At 38.9% G+C, this 7,657-nt stretch overlaps 1 pseudogene; it reads left to right on the forward strand.

Annotated features, from left to right (window-relative positions):
• The first annotated feature begins 5,289 nt into the window (after nucleotides 1–5,289).
• On the forward strand, nucleotides 5,290–7,657 carry LOC114100734 (serine/threonine-protein phosphatase 2A 55 kDa regulatory subunit B alpha isoform-like; annotated as a pseudogene).

The following is a 7,657-nucleotide window of genomic DNA, read 5'->3' on the forward strand; positions in this document are numbered from 1 at the left end:
TAAAGGGCCCTGGGTTAAATCTCTAGTACCCCCACCTCAAAAAATAAAAAATAAAAAAATCACTAAGCTGAGAAGCCTAACATCAAAGAATATAATGGCATATAAACCAAATAGCATAGCCTCTGTCTTAAGCCCCACCTAGCAAAGACTGAAGTTCTAGTTTCCCCCAATCTTATCACAGTTCCTGGGTGGCTCAAGAATTATCCTTATAATCATGTTTGCTACCAAGAATCTTGGTAGCAATAAAGAAGCAAAAATCTTGCTGTGACAATCTTCTTCCCTACACGACCTTCTTTGCAAGCACCTCCTGTGTGTTTGTGGGAGGTCTACTCAGATTTATTATCCTTCACAAACTTCATAACTTTACAAAAGATCATTTGAGTTCCTAAATTTGGTCATATAACAAGTGTACTGAATTGGTTCCTCCTGTTTTCTAAAGCTTCTTTACTTTTTTTTTTTTTAATGGCTTGCTTTACTGGTACTGAACCACCTTCCACCTCCAAGGAAGCTCTATCCTGCCCTGAGGCTGATGCCCAACTTCTGCCAAATCACTCCCCTCTTCTAGTCACCATCACCGCTCCCATCCTGAGTCATCCTCCCTTGGCTAAACCTCTGACTGCAGCTGCAGAAGAGAATGGTCAGTTTTCTTCTTTCCTTACTACATCCACAAGAGGGAGCCTCCCGCCAACTTCTTCAGCCAGAGCTTTAGCCCTCAAGACACTTTTCTACTCACCTTGAAGCACAGACCCAACAAGGTAAAATTCAGGGTCTTCCATCCAATTAAAAATTACAAGACATGCAAAAATTCAGGAAAATATGACTCCTGTTTTGTCATTATTAAGACTAAAAATAAAAAAAGTCCCAGAAATGACATGGACAAAGACATTAAAACAGTTATAATTATTATAACTATATGATCAAGAAGTCAGAGGAGATTGCACAAGTTGGTAGAGACAAGGAAAATATTTTTTAATCCTTAAATTGAGCCAGGTGTGGTGACTTACACATCTAATCCCAGCTACTAGGGAGGCTGAGGTAGGAGTGTCACAAAATCAAAACCAGCCTGGGTAACTTAACAAGGTCCTATCTCAAAAATAATCAAATATTCAAATTGAACTTTTGACCTGAAAAAACACTGGATGAGATTAATATCAAATTAGATGTTCAAGATTATTGAACTTGAAGATCCAGCAAATTTAAACACAGAAAGAAAAATACTGAAAAGAAATTCAGAGCATTAGTACACAGTGAGACAACTTTGATCATATATATAATATATGAAGAACTAATATATATGAAGAACTTTAAATGCTTCAAAATGTAACCAAAAAGATAAAAAGTAAAAGAAATCTTCTAAATTGTGAGAAAGTCCATCAGAAATTTTTAACAGTTTTATTGGAAGAAAAAAACAATTATTTTGCCATTTAAATCCCCTTCAGACAAATCTTTGTGACAATCCCTCAGGGTGTCATCAACCTACACAGATAGCTCTAATGCTAACATGTTATTGGGACTTACTATCATATTATACATTTGTTAATATTTTTAATAACATAACATAATATTGACCAATAAAGAGTTCCTTCCAGAAATGTAATACTTATTCCACAATAGGAATCTTGTCTGTGTCACTGAATCTATATATTGAGACTAAAACCTACATGATTTTATAAATACATGCAAAATAGAGGATCTCCCCCCATATTTAATAGCATTCTAATTTTTAAAAATAACTAAAACAGGAGTAGAAATTATTCAAACAAGATAAAAACTGTTTACCAAAACAGAACTCTATTTTCAACTATGGTGGAGACTCAATTTACCTTCTTTCCTTTCACAACTAAAAGCTGGACAAAATACATGAAACAAAAGTTTCCATACGTTGGGTAACAGAAAATGCTAAACAGTGATCACTGAAAGGAAGAAAACATATGAGTGTGACCAGTGGCCCCACTCACTGCCTGAGAATTTGCAGGTCTAATACACAAAAAGAAAAACTAAAATAGAGCCAAATAGTTTCACTGATTAAGGACACAAAGTTCAGAGTTCTAGCAGAACAAGGTGATGAAATTTGTGAGGCAAAGTATCAAAAGGAGGAAGTATAAAAAGTGAGGGCTCCAGAGACCTGCAGAGTGGTTCGCCAAGTCTGTCTGAGATCACCTGTGTGCAAGTTAGAATGCTGTTAAACAGGAACCGTGTGCTATGTAGAAACCGGGGAAAGGACAGACAGAGACAGGCCACTAAGGAGTTCACACAGGGCCAGAAATAGTGTTCTCACTAGTCACACTGAGAAGACCTCCCAGGATGTGAGGCATTGGTACAGTTCTCAAAGCATAAAGCCTTAGTGGAACCAGATTAGCCCTTGATAAAAAGTTGTCTTAGACCTGCCCTACTGAAGCTTAAAAGCAAACCTCAAAAGAATAAAACTGATTCAAGAAATTTAGTTCATTTTAAACAAATCTCAAAGTACCGGCCCTGTGTGGTGGTGCATGCCTGTAATCCAGGGACTTGGGAGACAGAGGCAAGTGAATCTCAAGTTCAAATCCAGCCTCAGCAATTTAGCAAGATCCTCTCTCAAAATAAAAAGTAAAAAGTGCTGGGGATGTAGCTCAGTAAAGCGCCTCAGGTTCCATCTTTAGTACAAAGGGAAAAAAGAGAGAGAGAGAGAGAGAGAGAGAGAGAGAATCCCAAAGTATCTAAAAGAATTCAAACATTCCAGCACCCAATAAAATATAATGTACAATGTCCAGTGTCCAATCAAACATTACTAAGTATGAAAATAAGCAGGAATATAAGTCACAGAACCAGGAAAAGAAATCATCCCCATAGAGATAAAGCCAGATAAAACATAGATGTAAAATGTATAGACAACAACATCAAAATGGTAGTTATAAATACATTTCATGTGTTTGGGAAAATACAGGTATGGTAAGAAGAAAAATGAAATGAAAACATAGCCACTAAGCTTCTAGAAATAAAAAATACAATATCTGAAATGAAAGATACACTGGCAAGATTAACAACAGATTAAATGCTATAGAATAAAAGATGACTTCACTTGAAGACACAGCAACAGAAACTATCCAAAATGAAACACTGAGAGAAAAAAAAAAAAGAAAGAAAGGTGGAATAAAATTGAACAGAGCATCAGTAAGAAATGGGGAAATCCCACAAAGCTTAGCTTGTGTACAATTGCAGCATCCAGAAAAAAATAAGGAAGCAATATTTGAAAAAAAAATGGTATTCTTTCCAAATTTAATGAAAATTATTAATTTGCATATATCAGTCAGGGTTCTCCAAAGAAGCATAATGAATAACACACACAAACACACACACACACACAAATAAATTACATTGTAGATGTCTTTACGATGTATTTGGGGAGATACTTAGATAGAGGATGATTTGTTATGAGGAATTGGCTTGTGCAATTACAGAGGCTGATAATCGCCATCTGCCACTCCCAGGCTGGAGACCAAGAGGGCCAGTGGTAAAATGCAGTCAGAGTTCAAAGGCCTAAGAGCACGGGGAGCCTGTCGTATGAATCCTAGTCTGCGACAGGAGAAGATGAGATGAGATGTCCCAGCTCAAGCAGTGAAGCACAAGAAAAGGGGGTAAATGTCTCCTTCGTCCACGCTTTGTTCTGTTCAGGTGCCCAAAGATCATATCATGCCTACACATCAGGGAGGGCAATCTATTTTAGTGAGTCCACTGATTCCACACACAGGATATTGAATGTTTAATCTGGACACCCCATGATCCAGAATAGTTGACACATAAAATTAACCATCACAGGTCCCCTCATTGTCAGCTTGTCACCTATACACATCTCCTTATAACAAACATTTTATCTCTAAATGAAAATAATAACAAGATCGTAATTTCTCCTAACTTAATACAACTATCCTGTATACAACTGAAAATGCACTAACCTTTTCCCCAGAAAAGGAGATAAGGACTTTACCCTTCTCCTTGCTATCTCATGACTCAATGCTATGATATAAAGTCAGCAGTACTTAGATAGTGTGATATAAAATTAATACCTCTTATAAGGGAATGAAAGGGAAGAAAACAAAGACACACATTCATAGTAAAATAAGGAAGAAATACTCATGACAATTACCATCCTCTTTTGTGTAACTGGCCACATGGTCATAGTCAGTTTTTACAACTACCTGCTTCCACTATCTGTTCCGTATTTCTCTTTCCTTCAGTGAGCACCCAGCTGGTCATGGTTCTTTACCTGTGAAGTGACCTAAATCATTCCCAAAACGTCTGAGTCTTTAGTTGTCCTGCCTGGATGAATGTTATAATTTTCCATTAACCTTAATCACAGGGCATAATAATACCAAGAAACACCCCACGGGATATTCTGTATCCTAGACATAGTTTTCCTTACCTCCATTGTGGAGGAAAGTCCAATTTCCTCTGGTAGGCAGATCAACCTACCCAGCCAACACAGTAAATCCCTTATCTGTCTGTTGATCCATATGCATGAGAAGTCTAAAATGGCCTGAGAGGCAATCTTAACATCCAGTTAATGGAATCATTATTGTGTCTCTGGAACTAAGATAAGACCTTTAGGTCAGCAGAGCATAAAGCCACAGAAATAGGAAGCCAACCTTTTGCTGGTAGGTCACTTGGGGTAATGGTGAGTGGTGACACATTTCAAACCTTGATTCCTAGACTCAGGAATCCTGACTATAGGAGAAACAGCACAATATTTTTGGATACCTTTTCAGAGCCCATATAGCCTTCTGGAGCACTTTACTCCAGGTATGCAAGATATTGCTATCCAGCTGGAATTGTAACGAAGTCTTCAAAAGGCCATTTCACCATTCATCAAGTCAGCTGCTTAGGGCAGTGGAAAACATGGTAAGACCAGTGAATTCCATGAACATAGGCCCATTGAAGCACTTTGTTTTCTATGAAGTGAGTTCCTTGATCAAAAACAATACTGTGTGGTACACCACTACAGTGGATAAGATACATTATAAGTCCACAGATAGTAGTTTTTACAAAAGTATTGCATATAAGGAAAGTAAACATATTTAAAGTATCTTATCCAGTAAAAACAAAATGTTGCCCTTTCCATGATGGAAGTGATCCAGTGTAATCAACCTGCCTCCAGGTAGCTGGCTGATTACTCCCAGAGAATGGTGCCTTATCAGGGGCTTAGTGCTAATTTCCATTGCTGGCAGACTGGGCACTGAGCAGTGGTTGCAGAAGAAGTCCAAGTCGCTTAGCCCATGCATAACCTCTATCTCTGCCATCATGGCCACTCTGTTTATGAAACCATTTGGCAAAGACAAGGATAGCTGGAGGAAGAGGTTGGCTGGCATTCACAGAACATGTCAACCTATCCACTTAATGATTAAATTTCTCTGTATATGTTTTATCCATTCAGAGAGTCTATCCTCATACTTCCCCAAATTTCCTTGCCACCATTTTTCCAATCATGTTCTTTCTAAGTCTCTGAACATCAGGCCAAACCACTGGCTACCGCCTGAATTGGTGGATGATCACATGTGTGGACATTTCCCCTTCCAAGAAAAGTGCACAACCAGGTACACTGCTCCAAGTACTGACCACTAGAAGAACAATGCTTCACCATGTCCCTTTAAGAAGGTTCCAGAGCCAGGCACAGTGGACCAGCAGCTCAGGAGGATCATGGGTTCAAAGCCAGCCTCAGCAACTTAATGAGGTCCTAAGCAACTTAGCAAGACCCTGTCTCAAAATAAAACACAAAAAAAGCTGGGGATACAGCTCAGGGGTTAAGCCCCCTGGGTTCAACTCCTAGTACAAAAGAAGAAGAGGAAGAGGAAGAGGAAGAGGAAGGTCCCAGAAAGGAGAAGTGGAGTCACCCACCGCTGCCATCACTGTTGTAGCCTCATCCACTGCAGGAGAAGGAGCACCAACAGGAAAGCCCCTGTGTGAAACCCACCATCTTGCTGGCTGGTTTGTCCGCTCCTCCTTCCTTCTCCCCAGCCCCCAGCCCCTATCCCCACAGGTGCCATCCACACCATCCACCCTCTCTACTCACCATCTCTAGGTGGGAGGAGACAATTCAGGATGTGGAGACCCAGAGCAACTCAGCAGGGTCACCATTTGCAGCCCAAAGTGGTAACAGCTGGAGGAGGAAATGATATTCAGTGGTGTTTTCTCAGGTGAAAGCAGTAAATGATAATGTAGCAGAAGCAGATATAATTTCTACAGTAAAGTTTAATCATTCTGGAAAATTACTAGTAACAGGAGGAAAAAGTGGCAGAGTTGTCATCTTTCAACAGAAGCAAGAGCACCTTCAACCCAAGGATCTCAGGTGCTTTACCAACACTGACGAATTAATCCTCACAACACCCCATGAGAACAAAATCCAGTTTTATAGCAGGGGAGAAAATAATGCTTACAGCACCTTCCAGAGCCATGAACCATAATTTGACTACTTGAAAAATTTAGAAAAAGGGAAAAAAAAGATGAACAAAATTAGGTGGTTACCCCCCAAAAATGCTGCTCAGTTTTTATTGTCTACCAATGATAAAATAAGAAAATTATAGAAAATCAGTGAAGGGGAGGGTATAACTTGAAAGAGGAAGATGGAAGGTACAGAAATCCTGCTACAGTTACTACACTACATGTGCCAGTCTTTGGGCCCATGGATCTAATGATTGAGGCCAGTCCACAAAGAATGTTTGCCAATGCACATATATAGCGCATCAACTCAATTTCTATTAATAGTGATCATGAAGCTTATTTATCTACATATGGTTTGTGGATTAATCTTTGGAACCTGGAAATGACAGACAGGAATTTTAATACTGCAAATACCAAGCCTGCCTATACAGAGGAGCTCACAGAAGTGATTGTAACAGCAAAATTCCATCCAAATGACTGTAATACTATTGTATACAGCAGCAGTAAAAGAACTACTTAGTTATGAGATATGAGAGTATCTGCCTTGTGATAGATGTTCTAAACTGTTTGAAGAACCTGAAGACCCTAGTAACGGGTCATTTTTTTTTTTTTCTGAAATCACCTCTCCTATTTCTAATGTAAAATTCATCCATAGTAGTCACTATATGATGACTAGAGGCTATTTGTCAGTCAAAATTTAGAACTTAAATATGGAAAACAGGCCATGGAAATATTCCAGGTACATGAATACCTCAGAAGTAAACTTTGTTCACTATATGAAAATGCATACTTGATAAATTTGAATATTGCTAGAATGGATGTGACAGCGTTGTCATGACTGGATCTTACAATAATTTATTCAGAATGTTTGACAGGAACAAAAAACGAGATCTAACTCTAGAAGCATCATGAGAAAACAATAAGCCTCACACAGTTCTGAAGCCACACAAAGACAGTGCAAGCAGCAAGTGAAAGAAAGATGAAATAAGTGTTGACAGCCTAGACAACCCTTCAGGGGCTGGGGTTGTGGCTCAGCGGTAGAGTGCTTGCCTAGCATGCTTGAGGCACTGGGTTCCATCCTCAGCACCACATAAATTTAAAATAAAGACATTGTGCCCACCTAAAACTAAAAAATAAATATTAAAAAAAAGAAGGAAACCCTTCATATGGCCTGGCACCCCAAGGAAAACATCATTGCTGTATCTACTACAAACATCTGTGTACATTTCAAGACAAAGTGAATTAG

Source organism: Marmota flaviventris, chromosome 9, assembly GCF_047511675.1.
Source record: "Marmota flaviventris isolate mMarFla1 chromosome 9, mMarFla1.hap1, whole genome shotgun sequence".
NCBI lineage: Eukaryota > Metazoa > Chordata > Mammalia > Rodentia > Sciuridae > Marmota > Marmota flaviventris.